This window comes from Ursus americanus, chromosome 31 (genome assembly GCF_024610735.1).
Source record: "Ursus americanus isolate L20-20 chromosome 31, mUrsAme1.1.p, whole genome shotgun sequence".
NCBI classification, from domain to species: domain Eukaryota; kingdom Metazoa; phylum Chordata; class Mammalia; order Carnivora; family Ursidae; genus Ursus; species Ursus americanus.
In genome coordinates this window covers 9,690,466-9,712,449 of record NC_142157.1, presented here as the reverse complement: position 1 = coordinate 9,712,449, position 21,984 = coordinate 9,690,466, and the positions used below count along the sequence as shown (strand labels likewise).

Sequence of the window (21,984 nt, the reverse complement as noted above, 5' to 3'; positions counted from 1 at the left end):
ACAAATGGTGCTCAAAAAATTGGATGTCCATATAAAAAAAGAAAGCCCATAATTCACACCTCAGATGAAAATTAATTCAGACTAGATCATCAACCTAAAGGTAAAACATACAAGTATTAAAGTTCTAAAAGAACGTGTATAAGAAAATCTTTGCGACTTTGAGTTAGGAAAAGAGTTCTTAGGACAACAAAAACATGATCCACAGGAAAATGGATCAGTCAGCTTTATCCAAATTGAAAACTAGGGTATTAAGAGGAAGAAAAGACAAGCCACACACTGGGAGAAATGTTTGCAAATCACAAATCTGACAGATAAATAGAATCCAGAATATAAAAAGAACTCTCAAAACCCAACAATAAGAAAACAACTCAAAAAACAAATTGGCAAAAGATGTGAATGGACATTTCATCAAAAAAGGAATACATTTGCCAGATAAGAAGCTCAGCATCCTCAGTCTCTAGGGAAATGCAAGCTTAAAAACATCTTGATATCACTATTCACTAATTAGGATGGTTGATTTCTTAGGCTGTCATGTGGTCAGTTCTTCAGCAGCTGGGGGCGTAGAGAAAGGACCCCTGCGAGGAGATCTGGCGGTTGGCGGCTGATGTCCAGCGGGCGCAGCTCGCCGAGGTCACGCAGAGGTTGTCAGAGCAGAACTGCATTGAGGTTGTGAATACGTTGATTGCTCAGAAACAACTAGAAGTAGCTCACACACGTGATGGGAAGGAATACATTACTCCAGCCCAAATTAGTAGAGTAATGAGAAATAAGCTCTATGTCTGAGGTGGTCGAGTAAACGCTGATCTACAACAGGTGACCAATGTAGACCTGACTCATAGTGAAAATACAACTGGTGACCCTGTTAAATCAGAAAAGCACGTTCAGCTAGTGTTGATAGATGATAGATGAGGACTGTTTGGATCGGTTGGCAGAAGAGGTAAATGATAAATTGCAAGAAAGTGGTCAGGTCACCACATCAGAACTGTGTAAAATCTGTGATCTTCCTGGAAGCTTTCTGACACAGGCACTAACTCAGTGACTAGGTAGAATTATTAATGGACCCATCGATCTTAATAACAGAGCAGTAACATTTACTGAAGCTTTTGTAGCCTGACGTAAAGCACGCATCCACGGACTGTTCAGTGCTTTTACCCGGCTACAGCAGTGAATTCTCTCATTTCAAAATATGGATGTCAAGAGCAGCTGCTCTACTCTGTGCTTGAGGAACTTGTTAATAGTGGACGTTTATGAGGCAGTGTGGTTGGCGAGAGACAGGACATGGCACTGTTTTGTCCCTGACATTTACTCCAGAACAGAGAGTACTTGGGTGGAGTCCTTTTGCAGGCAGAGTGGCCGTCAAGAATTTGATGCTTTGTTCAAACTTGGATTCCCAAGTGCTGTGAGCTACATAAAGAAAAGATCAAAGACTACACGACTCTGGTTTTTTGAAAGCAGCTTGTGTTGGTCAAGGACCTGCGGATCGTGTGGAAGCCTCAGGACAGGAAGCCATCAGCTCTGGAACATGGTTAACGTCGCACCTCTGTTGCCCAGTTCTTTATCAATTGAAAATGCAGTGTCGCTTCCACAGGTGATGAGAGCATTCAGCAAGTTGACTTTAGCTCTAGTCTTTAGCGACACTGTTGCAGTCAGCGGAAAACTTATCTGCACAGAACTGTTCAGTGACTTGATGCACCAAAACACTGAAAAAGATATGAAAAATAATCCTGTTCATTTAATCACTGAAGAAGATCTGGAACAGGTTTCCATTTTAGAAAGCATTAATATAAGTAAAAAGGATGAAAAAGATGAACGAGGGAGGAAGGCAACAGAGGGCAGTGGAAGTGTGGGAGGAGATGGTGGGAGCAATGGCAGAGAGTACAAAACTTAAAACTTAAAACAAAAACAAAAAAAAAAGAAGAAAGGAAGAAAAGGTAAAGACAGTGATGATGAGTCATCTCACACTGGTAAGAAGAAACCAGAGATCACTTTTATGTTCCAGGATGAGATTGAAGATTTTTTTTTAAGAAAACACATACAAGATGCCCTTAAGTTTATTTCTGAACTTGCTGCTTACTTAATAAAATCTCTTAATAAAATTTATCTCGAGGTGGTATGTTCAGTGTTCATGACTTCAACTTCTTCTACCTCTGGAACTGGTAGAAAGCACACAATCAAGGACTTTCTAGAAGGTCCTGCTCTTATTCTGCACCTCACACTGAGTCCAATTTCAGTTCTCAACCCACACTGTGCACCATGCAACCAGGTGTGTCCCACCAATCACCTCTCTTCTAAATAGGAAAATCCCAAGAGGATCAGAATACACTTTTGGTAAAGTATCAAGGGTTAGATGTAAAGCATTTAGCTAGTCAAAATAAGAAGACTAGACAGGGAAATGATCCCTGGAATGATGAATTAGCCAAAGAACAACAAGATATCACCAATACTACTCGTAAAGAGCTTCAAGAACTTTCTTCATCCATTAAAGACTTTGTTCTCAAATCCAGGAACTAGTCTGTGACAGACGGGTAATGATCTTAATTTACTCTTGTCATATTGTAAACATTTTCCCCCCAAAGTTTAAGGTGAGTGGTTACCAGTAACTATTCACTGCAGAATCCCTGGTCCCCACAATCCAGTTTAAACAGTAGTATTGTATTCAGTGGTAAATCTTATAAAAATGTGAATTTTTGTAAATTGGGTTCAACCATGGAAGATTTCTTTTTCACATTATAATTCTAAAAATTATCATTTCAGGTTTATTTTTATTTTCAGATGTTGAATGAAGAATACATTTTCTGATATCTTTCATCTCTAGAAGAGGATTCATTTGTTTTGTTGTTAGATTTCAAGTGACATTATTCTATTTTTACACGTATTAGGCAGAAACTTAAAATGTGGTCATGTTTTATTTAAAAAGAAAAAAAATCCTTTGGTGTCAAAAATGAAAACCATGTATTTTAAAAGTAGTAGAGAATACCTCAAACTTAAAATATGGAAATTTGCCAAAAAATGTTTTTTAAAGAGTTTTATTTATTTATTTGAGAGAGAGAGAATGAGCAGGGGGGGTGAGGGGCAGAGAAAGAGGGAGAATACCTCACAGGGGGCTCGATCCCAGGACTCTGGACCAAAGGCAGATGCTTAACCAACTGGGGTACCCAGGCCCTCACCCCCAAATTTTTTTATTACTAAGCCCTTGTTTTTATTTCTGGCAGATGGAGAGCCTCCCATCTCACCCATAGGAATGAACTTTTATGTGGTTGGGGGTTTTGGGGATGCCTTCATAGGTACAGAGGAACAGCAGAGGGACCCATACATATCTGTGCTCTATTCTAAAACAAGATGCAAACGAGAGTGAAAGAAAAAAAAAAAAGAAAGTTACTTCTTAATAGGTATAAGTTGCATTTTAACATTAAAACAACTAAAAATGTAATACAAGTATTTTTCTTTAACCCAATTTGCATTTCGAAATTTTATTTTTTTTTTATATCAGTAGTCACTCTGGTACCTAATTCTTTGTTGTAGGAGGAGCTATAAGTGCACCGATGTCACTGAAACTTTTCTTTTTCTTCGAAAATGAAAATCCTCATAAGAAAATAGGTGTTCTTGTTTTCTAAAGACTATTAGTATTTAAAAGTAACTAAAGTAGTTCCTTGGAGTAGTAATTTCAACCAAATGAGTTTTAAGCAACAATTTATTATATATCAGAAATTTTATTTTGGGGGTGCCTCAGTGCTCGGTTGAGTGTCTGACTCTTGGTTTGGGCTCACGTCATGATCTCAGGGTCGTGAGATAGAGTCCTGGGTCAAGTTCAACGCTCAGTGCGGAGTTTGCTTGAGATTCTCTCTCCCTTTCACTCTGCCCCTGTCTCGTGCTGGCTCACCTGCTCTCACTCTTAAATAAATAAATAAATAAATAAATAAATAAATAAATAAATAAATCTTTAGAAACTTATTTTGAATATAACAGTGTTAAATCTCAAATATAAAAAAAGTATGGTTTTCTGTAATTCCTTACATGGCACTTAAAACTGTGTTCCAAAATGAGTAAAAATTATCAGTCTACCTCTACTCTAATTCTAGACAAAGTATTAATACTGAGTGAAAGAAACTGATAAAATTGCTGACTAAGCATTATTATTAAAGTTGATAGGAGGACGCCTGGGTGGCGCAGTCGTTAAGCATCTGCCTTCGGCTCAGGGCGTGATCCCAGCGTTCTGGGATCAAACCTCACATCAGGCTCCTCTGCTGGAAGCCTGCTTCTTCCTCTCCCACTCCCCCTGCTTGTGTTCCCTCTCTCGCTGGCTGTCTCTCTGTCAAATAAATAAATAAAATTTTTTAAAAAAATAATAAAGTTGATAGGAATGTAACATAAATTTTAAAATGTTTTCCATTGATAATTTTCTATTAATGTATTTTCATATGGACAAAAGAAGAAAAATGACAAATGCTTTGTGACCACAAACTCCAATTATTTTAGTTTATTCAGCTTTCAAAATATTGAACACCCAACTTAACATTCTATTCAATCTTTAAGAACCTTATCATTTATGTTTTAGCAAATACCAAAGTAATCCCCATTTGTGTCAAACTAGATCATAGACAATGAAGCAAATAAAATCATTCTGACTTTCTTAAATTGTAAGAATGAAAACAGGAGAGACAACCAAAAAAATAACAAGAAAACCATTCTTTTTCATTTATTAAAATGGTTATTTTTCCATAGTAAATAAAAAATTTTTATTGTTTTTGAAAATAACATCATTTTGATTTTTTTATGTAAAAATCTAATTTCATTAATAAAATAAAAATTCTTAAATCATTATCTACTGTGATTTTGATGGGCAGATTTAAGAATGTTATTAAAAATAAAGTTGCCCGTTTCTATTAAATTTTGTGGTACCTTAAAAAAAAGGAATGGTTTATTTTTTAAAAAATCAGAGAACATCCAGTGCTGGCAAAGATGAGGAAGAACTTATAAATTGCGGGTGGGAATTCAAAATGGTGCAGGTTCAGCCACTTTGAAAATCAGTTTGGTAGTTTCTTATAAAGGTAATTGTATGCTTGCCCTTTGATCCAGCAGTTCCACTCCTAGGTATTCACCCAAGAGAAATAGCAGTTATGTTCACATAAAAATCTTTATGTGAATGTATAAAACTTTACATTAAAAAAATCAGCTTTATCTGTAATTACCAAAACCTGAAAGACACCCAGTTACCCATTAGCTGGTGAACGGATGAACAAACTGTGGTGGATTTATACAATGGAATAGTATTAAACAGTAAAAAAGAAGAGCTATTGATATATGTGTGAGTCTCAAAACCATTTTCATATTTAAAATATTTTAAGAATCTTTTAAAATGAATTGCTGAGCTGGCATGAATGATAGTAATCATCAAGGACGATGATTTATCAAAAAGATTTCCTACTCCATTATTATTCCATTTGTATGTATCCTGAAAAAAAATTTTGTATGTATTCTGGAAAAAGCAAAAGGATAGCAATGGAGAGCAGAGGTGAAACTATAGTAGTGGTTGTGAGTATTTGGTGGTTGGGGAAGCGTTTCACTACAAAGGGGTAACACGAGGAATTTGGGGGGTGATGAACTGCTATCATGGTTATAGTTATGGATACACTATATGTCTGTTAACTTATAGAACTGTACTGTATCACAAAAGCTGGGTTTTATTGTATTGAAATTTATCAAAAACCTTAAATAGTATTGATTAAAAAAATCCACCCTTGAAGGGTTTTTTTGGATCATAAAACTGATACGAATTTGGACTGCAAACTCATGTGAGAAGTAGCTTATGATTATGATTTCTCTAGTTATTTTATTTCACTACTAGCACCTGGTGTCAGTTAATTTTTTTTTTTTTTGCAATGCAATTTCATGTGGTGAGTTTATTTCTTGATTGTCTATACATTGAGGTTATACCTCTTTGAGATTTCAGGTTTATGTAATAGGCTTCCTACTATCCTCTCCATTTAGGTTTTCTCTTTTATATTAGTAGGGGTTCTCCAGAGAAATTGAATCATTAGAATGTGTGCGTGCGTGCGTATGTGCACGCACGCGTGTGTGTGTGTGTGCGTGTGTGTGTGTGTGTGTGTGTGTGGCTAGATCCTCAATCTGATGGGGTAAGCCAGTAGACTTGAGACTCAGGAAAGGATTGCACTTCAAGTCCAAAGACAGTCTTCTGGAAAACTAGAAAAGTTGATACGGCAGATGAAGTCTAAAAGCAGTCTGCTAGCAGAATTACCTCTTACTCTAGAGAGGTCAGTCTTTTGTTCTATTCAGGACTTCAGCTGATTAGATGAGACCCCCCCACCAACATTATGGAGGCCAATCTGGTTTACTCAGAGTCTACTGATGTAATCTCATCCCAAAACACCTTAACAGAAACATCCATAATAATATTTGACCAAATATTGGGCAATGTGCCTCATCCACACTGACACATAAAATTAAGCATTACACCTCCTGTCCCCAAGCCCATGTGGTCATTAAGGCAGAAGTTTAAGTCTCTAGGGTTCAGCAGAAACATTCAGGATAAAAGCCTATTTCATTATATTTTTTACTTCTGATGAATCCGTTCATTCATGCCAGTTCAGCAATTCATTTAAAAGAATCCTTAATTTTACCAAGATTTTTATTTTTCAGTTGGGAGGGATATTCAGGCTCTCTCCCACATTGCTCGAAACAGAAATTCTTCAGGTTCTCTTCCAACTTCTTGCTGCCATTTTCTTTGCTTCAAAATACCAAACTGGTTTCCATTTAGGAAACTTGCATTAACTATTTCCTGTGCCTAATACATTCATCTCCATTTTTGTGGATCTCCTTGTCATCTTTCAGCTTAAAGGTGCTGTCAGAATTTGCCCAGTAAACACATCTGTGCACACACACCACCAGTTCTGTTTGCACGGTCTCCAGGGTCTCTCAAGTCTGGGTTCATCTATTTCTTTTTGGTTTTCCAAGTCTTATAGACAGTCTCTGAAAGGCATTTCCTCCCTCTCAATGTTTTTTTAGCATGAACGCTATGATTCAATTCTCTGCCTTTAAAAAAAAAAAGGTTGCAGGGGCGCCTGGGTGGCACAGCGGTTAAGCGTCTGCCTTCAGCTCAGGGCGTGATCCCGGCGTTGTGGGGTCGAGCCCCATATCAGGCTCCTCCACTATGAGCCTGCTTCTTCCTCTCCCACTCCCCCTGCTTGTGTTCCCTCTCTCGCTGGCTGTCTCTATCTCTGTCAAATAAATAAAATCTTTAAAAAAAAAAAAAATAAAATAAAATAAAATAAAAAAAAAAGGTTGCTGATCCAAAGTCATGTTTAATGTAGAATCCAAACATATTGAAAGATTAGGAAGGAAGGCCAGGCAGAGGCCTCGCTGAGTGCCTGGAGGCTCTCCTCCAGGGACAGAAGGGGCCGGAGGTGCTGAGGCCAGCCACCGTGACCAGGGGCAGAGTCCCCGTCCCAGATGGCAGTGCTCACTCATTTTCAATAACCCTTTGTTGAGCACCTGCTGTGTGTTATGTACTTTATATAAAATTATCACCTCTAACTCTTCTCCTGAAATGAGTTCGATCTACCCCTTTTAGTATAATTCAATTCTTTAGTATACACCTTAGTAACATATATCATTACCATAGATTTGGGTTTTTTTTTTTTTTTCTGTTAGGGCTTACCAGAATCTCAAGACATGACCTAACACACTCTCATTTTATCAATGAGGAGAATGATGCAGAGCTATCAAAGAGGTGACTAAAATTTTCAGGTGAAAGAAGGAAAAAAAGATTCCACATGATTCTGTCACTTCTGTTTTACCAATTTCTTCTCTGTGAAGCAGTTTGAGAACATGAGGGAGGCCTTTGTCCGTCGGAGCTGGAAATAATGTCTTGCAGCCCTGGTTTTGGCTTTCTAATTAGTAATGCTGTTTTAATCACCCCCTGCTGAATTTTTTTCATGGAACTGAAATTGTAAGGGCTGTTTCTATTTCCTATACTTGTTTAAATACTGTTTTGCTCTGCTACCGTAGAACGCACAAGAGAAGGGTTTCTAATTTTATTATTATTATTATTTTTTGGTATCAGTACCTTTCATTTCATTTTTAAAATAACTGCAGGGGAGCCTGGGTGGCTCAGTCGTTAAGCGTCTGCCTTTGGCTCAGGGCGTGATCCCGGAGTTCTGGGACTGAGCCCCGCATCGGGCTCCTCCGCTGGGAGCCTGCTTCTTCCTCTCCCACTCCCCCTGCTCGTGTTCCATCTCTCGCTGGCTGTCTCTCTCTGTCAAATAAATAAAGAAAAATCTTTAAAAAATAAAAATAAAATAAATAAAATAAAATAACTGCAGTTTTGTTGATGAGGGTCTCAGATTCTTTCAGGGAGACCGAGAATGGAAAGCTGGCCAGTTAATACTATCATTGACCTGCAGAGGGAGCTCGGTGGTTTTTTTTTTTCTTTCTCCCTTGAATTGGTTAATGTAGGAGATTCTAGAGCTGTGTATCCATCACATTATGACTTATGAACTATATATTTTTAGAGAGTCAAGGTAGTTGTTACTTAACCTACTGCTTCCCTATGTAATGAATTACCACCCTGGGAGTGGGTGTCAGTGCAGAGAGGGTTTTAGTCAAATGTGCTCCAGAAGCTTCCAGAGCTTCTGAAAGACTCTGGAAAATCTCTCTTCTAGGGATAGGCCACAGGAAGTCTGGCTTGCAGAGACTTCAGCATTTTGGGGTTCTCTAGAAAGAGCCATTGCCTTTTCTGTATAGTTTGCCATCTGCCCTTTAAATTAGTTTTTAAAAATTATACGTGTAATACATGCTTGCTGTAGACAATTTTGAAAATTGAAAACACATTACAGAAGAAGAAAAAAAGTCACTCATCATACCCAACCCAAAGCTACCCCCTGTTAATGTAGTTCCTTCCAGTCTCCTTATAGAAAGCCTTACTGCCTAAAACATTTTAGGCTGAGCAATTTTCCTTGAAAGATCATGAGCATTTTCTCACTGGAATTCATGTCAGGACAACTTCCTGAGCTGGGGCGGGCCGGGCAAGAATGGCTTGGCATCCACGGAAGGTTCTGCAACTGGAACCCAGCTTAACTGAAAATAAAAACCTTCTCTCTCAGTACCCTGAATTCAGCTGATGACCCAAGGTCGAGTGGTTTGCTCTAGGGGTGCTCGTGGCTCAGTTTCCCAGCCTGCCCTTCCCAGATGTTGGAAGTCTGGTTCTCGATCTTATGCCGTCTCTATGAGGGCAAAGCACCGTGTTGGCCACAACCCTGAGATTCCACGTGATGTGGCAGGACACACCTAACTTTTGAGGCACCAGATGTTGCATTGGGAACTGCACATTGGACACACCCCACCGCGCCTGCCCGCGGCTCCATGCCGCCCGCCCACTCTCGTGTATCTGGAGGAGGTAAGCAGGGTGGAGACTGTACCGCTGGCTCTCGCTAATGTCTACAGGGAGAAAAATGTCAATTTTTAAAAAACGTGTTGCCCACACTTTTCTCAGGGAGGAGAGTTCTTTGCGTCAGGGAAGCTAGAAGTTAGAAAGGAGTTGAGCACCGTGGCCCCCTAGGGAGAACTGAAGCCCCCCAGTCCCATGATGTTTGTGACCTGAAGTCTGTTAGTCTTGTAGCTCTGAGTGGACCCTTAGACCACTGTGAGCAGGACGCCTGGGTCTGATTTCCAGATGCCTGTTCATTTCTTTGTATGAGAGAGAAATGGAGCAGGGAGACATAGGCCAGCAAGAATCATCCTTCCTGATCCTTTAGCCCAGTTAAACACCATACAGGACTGGACTTCATGGGGCTTCCTTCAGTATTTGCTGTGTAAGGAAAACAATTTTTTTTTTTTTAGTTAAAATCACTTTATATAAATCCTTAATAATGATAGGGAACTCTCTACCTCCCTGTCCCCCAAAACCAGAAAAGCAATAATCTACTCAGAGCTCAGTTTAGACCAGAGTATGGGGTTCTAAGAAAGTAAAGTTTATGATGACATAGACGCTTCCTAAATTAATTAAATGAAATCAGTCAATAAATATAAATAATATTAAAAGATAAGTGTAGAACACAGGCCAAGGGAAAAGGAAAAAAATTATTTAATACATTTTATTTGTATCTTCTCAGATAGATTTCTTGTTGAAATGCTTCCCTGCTTTACTAAGTGAGAACTGCTTGGCATCTCAACAATTAAGAGACTAGAATTCGTAACAGATTAAAAAGCTAAACTCCATTTTCCGAGCAGCATTTTAATTCGAGAAGTACACCTGCTGTAAAGAGTTTTGGATGCTCTTGAGCTCCCTACTGCTTTTGTGAGAACTGCTACAAGGTCCTAGATGAGCCAGAAAGGGTACAAAAATGGGATGCTCTGAAGAATGTCCTTAGGTTTGCATCCAAAAAGGCTGAGGGTATTTCCTGAGGGTGTGGTTGAACCTGAAAGGGCCATTAGCCTCCTTCAGACTTGGGTGAGTTGGAGATGAAAAATGGGCTCTCAGCAGGAAGCATTTTCTGCACTTCCATTATACTGGATATTTCCATCCGAATGACACTAACCGTTCACTGCTTCAAAAGTGAGACCAGAAAGTAACATTGTAGGTGAACAGTTCCAATGTTCCCCAGCCTTAATTTCATTTTAGTGATAGGAATGGATGCTGGAGAGCTTAATTAAGGACGGAGGAACTTAATTAAGAATCTAAATGAGTTGCAATCAAATAATTACTTGAACATTTGTTAGTATGCATGAGCTTATCTATGGATCAGAGAAGTCTTACTCTCAGATATAACGCTTTTATACTCTCGCCAGAGGAGGAGATTATGATTTTATCTATGTCAAGGCAACTTCAGTGTTGTGATCTTTATTTAAAAAAAAAAAAAAAAAGCACCAGAGTGTATTGGAAGAGGCTGATTTAGTGGACTTCCTTGAATTCAAGGTTGCTTGACCTGAAAGATGGTGTCCGTCACGTGGTAGGTGCTCAATAAACATTTGTTAGATGTATAATGAATTGCTATTGTCTCCCGCTGTGGGCTCTACACCTGGGCCCATTTCCTCCCAGGACATAAAGGAAATACCCGTGTGACCCCCCCCAAGTAATTTAGTGTCTTCTTGGATTGGATCAAGGGCCAGAGGCTAGGCAGCTGACCCAGGATAACAGCTGCCAAGAGACACAGCTGGACACGCCGGGGGTTGACGGAAAAGAACCTGGCTAGCTTGGGTGCTGCGGAAGTGTGGCCGCGGGTTAGGCGGGACCAGGAAGCCTCAGAAACAAAGAAGCTTCCTACGGGGCAGGGCAGGCAGAAGATGTCTTCTCTCTGCTACCCCCACCCACCCCATCAGCCACATGGATTTCTTTATCTTTGAAATTACAATTTCTTTGTTTCAAATTTCATGAGAAATATATGTTCCTTGTAGAAACATGAAGAGTAAGCAAAAAAAGCCTTCTATAATCCTGGGATTGTAGATTGTTAATGTTTCAGTGTATGACGCATCCTGGCTCGTTCCTACATCTAAGTATGCCTGTGTATAAATATGATTTTTATACTAACGTACATATGTGTGTGTGGTGTGTGTGTTTACAATATTAGGATACATGCTGTTTCATATGGTTAGTGTTATTAAAATACAATACTCCCTAGAACATGTTTTTTTTTTTGCTGACCACATAATGTAACAAACATGTGTACCATGGTAATTCTGGAGAACCCAGCCAAATTCGTGAGGAGAGGACATGGATTTCTTCTCTTAATGGGGGAGTGGCACAGTTCTGGAAGAACGCATGAGGTGGGAAAACATCGTGGTGGCCATTTATGGAAAATCTGCCCCAGTCAGTGTTCAGTGCTTAGACTGGCTATCACACCTGCTACATAATCTTACCTGTTTTCTAAGCTCCTTCTGTCTTCTATGAAAGGTTAATCAGTGGAATGATGTAAGATTAAACACAGGCGATGAAAATAGAGCAGCCAGGTTCAGACTAAAGTAAGAAACTCAGGCTGCGTATATACCACGGTGGTCATTACCAAATTTTCAGCACCGTCATCTGTGCCCATGGCCTTTGGCTCTCAACTGTGGTGAGTGTCCCCAAAAATCATTTTGAAATTGGAAGGGACAAACCACTAAAAATAAAAACGTATTTAAAAAAAAAGAGAAAAAGGAAAGGAAAAAAATGGGAGGCTTTTTGATTGCTGATTTTAGACAAGTCACTGAATTTTCTGTGCCTGAGTTTCCTTATCTGTAAAATGAGGACGCTAATAATGCCTAGCTAATACAGTTATAATGGAGATTAAAATGCATTAGGAAAGCATTTAGAACAATGCCTGCTATACAGCAAACTCAATAAATAGGATCTTTTATTCTTAGGAGGAGGAGTCGCAGCAGCAGTGGTAGTAATTTAACAACTTTGAATTATTGGATATTTAGATTTCAGGTTTTTGATATTATACATAATTCATTAAAACATCCTTATCGATAAATTTTTGCACACATCTGATTATTTCCTCAAAGTGTGATTGCTAGGTATGCGTATTTTAAGCCTTTTGATATATGTTACAAACTGTGCTCCAGAAGACTTGTTTCAATTCACTTAACAGTCAGCATTTTAAAAGAATGCCAATTTACCCACTCCCTTTAGCCCTGAGGATTGTCATTTTAAAATCCATATGTGAATTCATTTTTTCTTTACTAGTGAAGCTGAGAATTCTTTCCATATGTTTATAGTCAGTTGTATTGAATCTTTTGTAGGTTGCATCCTTTTTCATGGGTAGAATTAAATCTAACATAAGTTTAATCCATTCATATTTACTTATTGTTATATTTTAATGCCTATTTTATATATCCCATATTTACTGTGATTTAAAAACTTTTTCCCTAACGTATTGTGTTTTCTGGTTATAATACATATACGTATTATATGTAAATTTCTTCTTAAAATTCTTTCCTGCTTTCTGCTGGAATGATTGAGTTTTCTTAATTCCCTTTCCTTATTTTGCTGCGATTGCTTTAGAAGTAACATATTCTACTTCTATTCTTTTAGCACTTATCTTCCAATTTTTAACTTCTACCTCAATTAACAATGAGTCTGTGCTCATTCTTTCGGCCTTCTCAGTCATCATGCTCAGTCCTTGCAATGCTTTACTTTCTACCCCCCTGACTCTCTTGAATCAAACGTCATTGTCGTCTAGTATTTTATCCCACTCTTTATGCCTCTTTCCTAAGATCTGTCATTGTTTTTTATACATCTGAGTCTTGTTCAGGTTTACCTGAATGCTTACCAATGTCATTCCTTGTCATTACTTCTTATATCATATTCATTTCTTCTGGATTTGATTGCTTCTTCTTGGAGAAACTCCTTTAGTGATTCCTTCAGTGAGAGTTAATGAGCTAACTCTCAGTCTTGGTTTGTCTGAAATATTTTGAATTTTTTCTCACTCTTGAACAGTAGTTTCAACGGATGTAAAAATCTACATTGAGAGTTCTATTTTATCAGTAATTTGAAGATACTATTCCATTGTCTTGGTTGTTATTGCTGTTATTATAATAGTATACCTCTCTGCTCTCAGTCTAAAGGATGCTCTTCCTGGTTGTTTTAAGGTTTTCTCTTTGCCTTCTGATTTGCAGTTTTACCATGATGTGTTCAGGTGTAAACTTGTTTTATCTATTTTGCTCAGAGTATGTTGTACTTCTTGAATCTGCAAATTCATGTTTTTGATGAATTCTGGAAAATATTCAGCCATTCTCTTTAGGAATACTCACTCTCCTTAGTCTGTTGATTCTTTCTCAACTTCTTTTAGATGTGTTTGGATGTTTTCATTTTATTTGAATATCTCTTAATTTCTCTTTGATATTTTCCTTTTTTTTTTTTAAGGTTTTATTTATTTATTTGACAGAGAGAGAGCCAATGAGAGAGGGAACACAAACAGGGGGAGTGGGAGAGGAAGAAGCAGGCTCCCAGCAGAGCAGGGAGTCCGATGCAGGGCTCAATCCCAGGACCCCAGGATCACGCCCTGAGCCGAAGGCAGATGCTTAACAACTGAGCCACCCAGGCGCCCCTCTCTTTGATATTTTCCATCTCAATCTGTGTATTGCATTTGTATAATTTCCTTATATTTGTTTTCCAGTTCACAGATTTTCTGATCAGCTGTGTCTAATCAGATGAAACCTATCCACTGAGTTTTTAATTTCAGTTACTAGATTTTATGTCTAAAACTTTTATTTAGTTTTCATTTTCGATAATGTTTTATTCTTACGTTTTGTTCATGTCAAATGTCTTATGTTCTTCATGTCTGCTGGCTCTTAATCATAGCAAGTTATTTCCTCAGGTGTCTTAAGAGTTTTGACTGTGAGCTCATCCTCTGAAAATATTGTGCAGCCTGACTTCAGTTCCCTGGGGGGTTTTATTGGCTGGAACAATTTTCATATTCTTTTCTTAAATTGGGTTTTCCTGAACCATGCCATTAGTATGCAATAGAATCCAAAGTCTGCATGAAGTACAGTAATCTATTCCCAGGAAAGATTTTTTTTTTTCCTTCTGGCTACCGCAGTAAGTGACACGTGAGCTTTTGTTCTTGTTTTTGTTTATCCTATCTCTGTCATCTTACGTGAATATTTATCTAATGTAATTTTTTATTGAGGTGTTGTTCTTTAAGGGCTGCTACTCGCTATGGGAATCTTGATCTTCCTTACTCATATGGGACCAAAACTCTGCCTCCTGTCTTGGCAGGAGTATTGAAATTCAAGCCTCAAGATTATGGAGACTGACAACCCTTCCTCTGGGATAGTCACAGTGTCAGCTCACATGCTCACTGCTTTGGTGTTAGCTTATTCTTTATTTTTGACTTCTGGGATTTCCTTTACTTTTTTTTCAAGCTGCATTTAAAATCATATTTGTCCTATTTTACGTTGCATTACCAAATATTTGAAATGGCTTGGTTTCTCAACCATTTCACTAAAAATCGAAGTCCTCTCACTTTTTGTTCAATCGCAGCTGATATAACTTAACCTGTAGGATGTAACTGGAGCTTGACAAACCCCCTGTGCATGCTCCCCAAAGACCTGGAAGCCTCAATTCACCTGTAGTCTTTTTGAATTGTTATGAGAAAGGGGGACCGTCACATTGCACAGAGAGCACAGTTACGTGCTCTGGAGTTGTGCAATGTGGTGGCCTTGGGTAAAGATCCAAAGGTGCAGCTCAGGACTTTATGTGGTGCTGCTAAGTCGCTAGGAGGAAGGAAACAGCATTGGCAGACAGAATTTCTGAGCTCCAGGGCTTTGAACAAAAGTCCTGTGAGGAAACTACACAAATCCAAGGGATCCGTAGCCTTTGGACAGGGGAGCTTTTATAATCTGCCTGGTGAAGGACACTGCTTGAGAGATGCAGGTATAGGGCATTCACCTTCCAGGCAGAAGTTGTCCTAACAGGTCACATCAGTCCTGGCTCTGAATCTGAATATGAAGTGTTTCAGTTCAGAGGAACATCAGTTATTACTCCGTCATACTGTTGTCATACAGTTGACCCTAACGTGGAGGTTAGGGACAGTGACCACCCCTGCAGTTGAAAATCCAACTATAAATTTGACTCCCCCAAACTTCACTACTAATAGCCTACTGTGGACCAGAATTCTTACAAATAATATAAACAGGTTGAGTAACATGTATTTTTATGTTATATGTTTTCTTACAACAAAGTAAACTAGAGAAAAGAAAATGTCATTAAGAGAGTTATAAGGAAGAGAAAATATATTTACAGTACCACATTTATTGATACTACATAGTACTGGATTTATTGAAGTCCATGTACAGGTGGACCCACACAGTTCAAACCTGCGTTGTTCAAGGGTCAGCTGTATTTTGCAAAAAGAAAAGAGGTTTTTTTTAAAGATTTTTTATTTATTTATTTTTATTTTTTTTTGAAGAGTTAGAGACAGCCAGCGAGAGAGGGAACACAAGCAGGGGGAGTGGGAGAGGAAGAAGCAGGCTCACAGCGGAGGAGCCCGATGTGGGGCTCGATCCCATAACGCCAGGATCACGCCCTGAGCCAAAGGCAGACGCTTAACAATTGAGCCACCCAGGCGCCCCAAGAGAAAACTTTTTGCAAATGATTATTCTAACTTGCAAAACCACATTTGTGCTACTCCACATTTATGCTACTCCAACCAATTAAGTGAGGAAGGCAAAATTGGTATGAGAAAAATCATAAGTAAAGGACCATGGGATTATTTGCTATTTTGAATTAGTTTCATTGGTACTTCCTGTGCTCCAGAGAAATGCTTCTTAATACTTAATTTTAAAAGGTTAAAATGAAGACAGTTTTAGGAAAAAAAAATTTAGGTCTTAAAGTGACAAGTATTTTTATTAATTGCATGACAGAGGGCCTAGTATTAACTGAATCAGATCAAAGCTTGGGAAAAATTAATATTCAGAAAAAGTGCCAGTAAACTTTCCAATAGCTCATTGATTTGGGGCAGAATCTCTTTAACATAACTAGAATATTGAAGAGGGCCTAGAATCCCCCGGAAATGTGCTGGTGTCCCACGTAGCAACTATCTCATTATTTAATCTATCTGAAATTAGTGTACACAGCTTCCTGGCCTTAGATGTTGTGGCAAAAACTGCTATTCTACAAAATCTGTGTTTCCCTTTTCTTCCTGAACATACACATAGCTTCCCTTCCCCAGGCTCCTTGCGATTCAGTGTGATCATGTGACTGAGGGGCAATGAGTGGAGTGTGAGCAGGAATGTGTAGCTGTCCTTCCAGGCCTGGCCTATAAAAACTCAGCATTCATTTCTCGGGCATGCTCTTTTCCCCTTCTGGGTGACCGGGGCGGCAACCCCCAGCTGACCTTGGAAGTCACACGTTGAAGATGGCAGAGCCGCCCTCAGCCTGGATACTTGTACAGCTACATGGAATAGAACCACCTACCTGAACCTTCCGGACTCTTCGATTTCTACGGTGTGGAGCCATTGCATGTCTGTGTCTGTTTTGTTACACAGCCTCGTCTACCTGAACTAATGCAGACTGTAACAAGGATCTCAAGGATATTAACACCCCAGGAGACTCCTGTGTGTGTACCCCCAGAAAGAATGCTTTTTTCCACTATGGCTTATGAAAGGTACTCTGCAGTGTCTCTGATCATACTCTTAAAGAGAGGCTCCCTGCAGTCCTTTTGTCACCCAGAGCCTGGGATCTGCACTTGCTGTCTCTGTCACCCAGGGCAGCCAGATCGTCAGCCAACAGTTGCTGTAAGTGCACATAGATTCTGGATACCTGATTATTTAGATCCCTGGACATACGAAACTGGGCAATATGTTCCCCTGCCACACCTTCCTGGAGCACTGGGTTTTACTTGAAAATTTTGGAGGGGAAAGCATATTATTTTCATATTAAAGCAAACATCAATGGGCAGAATGCCCATTGGATGAATTTGGATGAATTTCAAAGGCCAAACATAAGACTTCAAAGAGATTTCAAGCTTACATTTGCAGTTCTGGATCAAGTGCTCAGGCCTCCCCTGGGGTACTCATTCACTGTGCTTTGTGTTATCCACATTGTACCTTATTTATTGTTATTTAAGGGTTTTTAGGTTTTAATCCAAGAGCCAAATATTTTCTTCCGATACAGTGCAGACACCTAATTCAAGTGTTGTCAAATATTATCAGGACATCAGATTATTTGTTACTGGCCTCCCTTCTCTATCTCCTCCACCCTGAAAAAAAGAAGGAAAGAGATAACTTTACTATCCAAGCATATAAGTGATGTAGATTTCAAACATGAGTCTCCCAGCCAAACCTGGAAAGGGCCAGGCTCTCTTTCAGCTCATGGCCTCGGAGGTCTCTTCCCCTCCCCTCCCAGCTCTCCCACTCCTGCCCCCAAATTTTCATGAAGGTGGGAGTAGTTTTCAGGCCCAGGTTCCTGACCCCAGGCAAGTCTTGCATTTGTGAGTTGGAGTTGTATGTGCTCTGGCTATCTGGCATCGTGTGGCCAGCTTCTGCCCTGAGTGGTCTTGTGTTTAACACCCATGCTGGGCATTTGTTTTGTTTTGTTTTTCCTTAAGTGTGTGTCCCTTTTGATAGCGAGTATATTTTCAGTTAGCAGCCACTTGGGAAGGAAACAAGCTTTGAATCTGGCAGCAGTTTAGCAAAGTCCTTCTCATTTTCTGGGAGTGGACACTCACCAGCAGCTCATTTCAGGCTCATGACCCACCTTCCTCTTGCTGCATTCACAGTCCTGCCTTGCGGTGCCCTCTTGAATTGCTGGATGTGTGGCTTACTTGACTCTGGTAAGGAAAGTACTCCAAGGTCAGATTTGCCTTCAGAAAGGGCCAGAATGAGAGACTATGGACTCTGAGAAACAAACTGAGGGCTTCAGAGGTGAGGGGGGGTGGGGGAATGGGATAAGCTGGTGATGGGTAATAAGGAGGGCACGTATTGCATGGTGCACTGGGTGTTATATGTAACTAATGAATCGCCGAACTTTACATCAAAAACCAGGGATGTACTGTATGGTGACTAACATAATATAATAAAAAAAACATTATATAAAAAAAGAAAGGTCCAGAATGAAGCTGATGGAGATGGGCCAGTGGCAGGGAGGGGTCTGGGGGGCAGCTTCTTGCCTCGAGCTGCCTGAGGACTGAGAGGTCTGAAAGGCGAGCTGGGCCAGTATCAGAGGAGCTGGGACCAGTCTCATGTGCTAGATCTCCACTTAGACAGGAGACAAAAACTAGCAGGCAAGAGAGAGGGGCATCAGGTACAGAAATAGAGGCCCCGTGGGAGGACTGGAAGGGCAAGCACTGGGAGACAGATGGAGAAGTCAGCATCTTGCCCTGAGGTTGGCCAGCCAGAAGGTAAAGTTGGGCACATAAGACTTTTTATGAGCTGTAAATAAGAAGTCTTAGGTAAAGTGCCTAGTATATCATTAAGGCAAAATAAATGTTAGTTATCTAAAGGAAACATTATAGAGAGAGGGGAGTGTGGAATTGCTACCACTTCCAGAGCAAAACTATACTAATAAGAATGAGAGATTAAAAAAAAACAACAAGAAGACTTCTATAAGAAACACATACTTTATAGGGTTATAAGAATAATGTAAGTCTTTTTTTTTAAAGACTATTTTTAGAGCAGCTTTAGGCTCACAGAAAAACTGAGAAGATACAAAGCTTTCCCATATATTCCCTCCCCCCACATATGTAGAGCCTTCCCCATTAACCACATCCCACAACAGAGTGAGACACTTATTATAACTCATGAACCTACATTGACACATCGTTATTACCCAAAGTTCGTAGTTGGCATTGGGGTTCACTCCTGGTGTTATATTTTCTATGGATTTGGAAAGTGTATCTATCGTTATAGTATCAAACAGAATATTTTCACTGTCTTAAAAATTCTCTGCACTTTGCCTGTTCATTCCTTCCCATTTCAACCCCTGACAGTCATTGATCATCTTCTTGTCTCCATAGTTTTGCCTTTTCCAGAATGTCATATAGTTGAAATCATATAGTATGTAGCCTTTTAAGCTTGTCTTCTTTCACTTAGTACTATGCATTTGAATTTCCTCCATGTCTTTTAGTGGCTTGATAGCTCAATTTTTCTTTAATGCTGAATTATATCTCATTGTCTGGATGTATCACAATTTGTTTACACATTCACCTGCCGAAGGACATTTGGTTGCTTCCAGATTTTGGCAATTATGAATAAACATCTATGTAAGATTTTTACCTGGAAACAAGTTTTCAACTCCTTTGAATAAATACCTAGGAACATAATTATTGGACCATATGGTAAAAGTATGTTTAATTTTTGTAAGAAACTGCCATGATGTCTTCCAAAGTGTGCTAGTTTGCATTCCTATGAGAGCCCCTATTGTTCTGTATCCTTGTCAGCACTTGGTGTTGTCGGTGTTTTTGATTTTGGCCATACTAATAGGTGTGTAGTGGTATCTCATTGTTATTTTAATTTGCATTTCCCTGATGACATGATATGGAACATCTTTTCCTTGTTTATTTGCCATCTGTATATGTTCTTTGATGAGGGGTCTGTTAAGATATTTTGCCCATTTTTAATTGAGTTGTTTGTTTTCTTGATGTTGAGTTTTAAGAGTTCCTTGTATATTTTGGATAACAGTCCTTTATCAGATATGTGTTTTGCAAATATTTCTCCCAGTCTTTAGCTTGCCTTCTCATTTTCATGACATTGTCTTTTGCAGAGCAGAAGTTTTTAATTTTAATGAAGTCCAGCATATACATTCTTTCTTTCATGAATTGTGCCTTTCGTGTTGTATCAAAAAGTCATTGTCATATCAGGGACATTTAGGCTTTCTGCTATGTTATCTTCTAGAAGTTTTATGGTTTTGTATTTTACATTGAGGTCTATAATCCACTTAGAGTTAATTTTTGTGAAGGGTGTAAGGTTTGTGTCTAGATTCACTTTTTTGCCTGTGAATGTCCAGTTGTTCCAGCACCATTTGTTGAAAAGACTATCTTTGCTTTTTTGTACTGTCTTTGCTCCTTTGTCAAAAATCAGTTGACTGTATTTATGTGGGTCTATTTCTGGGCTCCTATTCTATTCCACTAATTTGTCTATTCTTTTGTCAGTATTACAATGACCTGTTTATTGTAGCTTTATAGTAAGTTGTGAAATTAGTAATGGTCTTCCAACTTTCTTCTTCTTCAGTATTGCATTGGCTATTCTTCATCCTTTGCTTCTCCATTTTAACCTTAGAGTCAGTTTATTGATATCCACAAAATAACTTGCTGGGATTTTGATTGGGATTGCATTGAATTTATAGATCAAGTTGAAAAGAACTGACATCTTGACAATATTGAATCTTCCTATCCATGGACATGGAATATCTCTCCATTTATTTAGTCCTTCTTTGATTTTTTTAAAGCCAAGTTTTGTGGTTTTCCTTATATAAATCTCATACATATTTTGTATAAGAATTTTGGGGGTGTGTGCTAATATAAATTATATTGTGTTTTTTTTTAAAGATTTTATTTATTTATTTAACAGAGATAGAGACAGCCAGCGAGAGAGGGAACACAAGCAGGGGGAGTGGGAGAGGAAGAAGCAGGCTCACAGCAGAGGAGCCTGATGTGGGGCTAGATCCCATAACGCCGGGATCACGCCCTGAGCCGAAGGCAGATGCTTAACCGCTGTGCCACCCAGGCGCCCCTATATTGTGTGTTTAATATAGAATTCCACTTGTTCATTGCTGGTATATAGGAAAAGAATTACCTTTATTTTATTAAGTTGGTATCCTACAACCTTGTTATAATTGCTTATTAGTCCAAGAATATTTTTTTGTTGATTCTTTGACATTTTCAGATAAAGGATCATCTCATGTGCAAAGAAGGATAGTTATATTTCTTTCTTCCCAATCTGTATGCCTTGTCTTGTCTTGTCTTGTCTTGTCTTGTCTTGTCTTGTTGCTTTAGCTAAGACTTCCACTATGATATTGAAAAAATGTGGTGAGGAGGTACATCCTGGTCTTGTTCCTGATTTTAGCAAAAAAGCTTCTTGTTTCTGACCATTAAGTATGATGTGAGCTGTAGGATTTTTTGTAGATCGTCTTTATCAAGTTGAGGAAGTTACCCTCTATTCCTAATTTACAGAGAATTTTTTTTATCTTGAATGGGTGTTGGATTTTGTGAAATGCTTTTTCTGCATTATTGATATGATCATGTGATTTTTTTCTTTTTTAGCCCGTTGATATGCTGAATCACATTAATTTATTCTTGAATGTTGAACCAGTCCTGCATACCCAGGATAAATCCCACTTGGTCATGGTGTACGATTCCTTTTATACACTGTTGGACTTGATTTGCTAATATTTTGTTGAGGATTTTTCCTTATGTTCATGAGAGATATTGGTCTGTAGTTTTCTTCTCCTATAATGTCTTTGTCTGGCTTTGGTATTAGAGTAATGCTGGCCTCATGAAAGAGTCAGGAAGCATCCCATCTGTTTCTATCCTCTGAAGGGTTATAGAGAAT

The 21,984-nt window shown here is 38.9% G+C and overlaps 1 pseudogene; it reads left to right on the top strand.

Moving 5' to 3' along the window:
* LOC123802273 (E3 UFM1-protein ligase 1 pseudogene) overlaps positions 1 to 21,984 on the top strand; it is a 74,139-nt pseudogene that overhangs the window by 35,165 nt on the left and 16,990 nt on the right.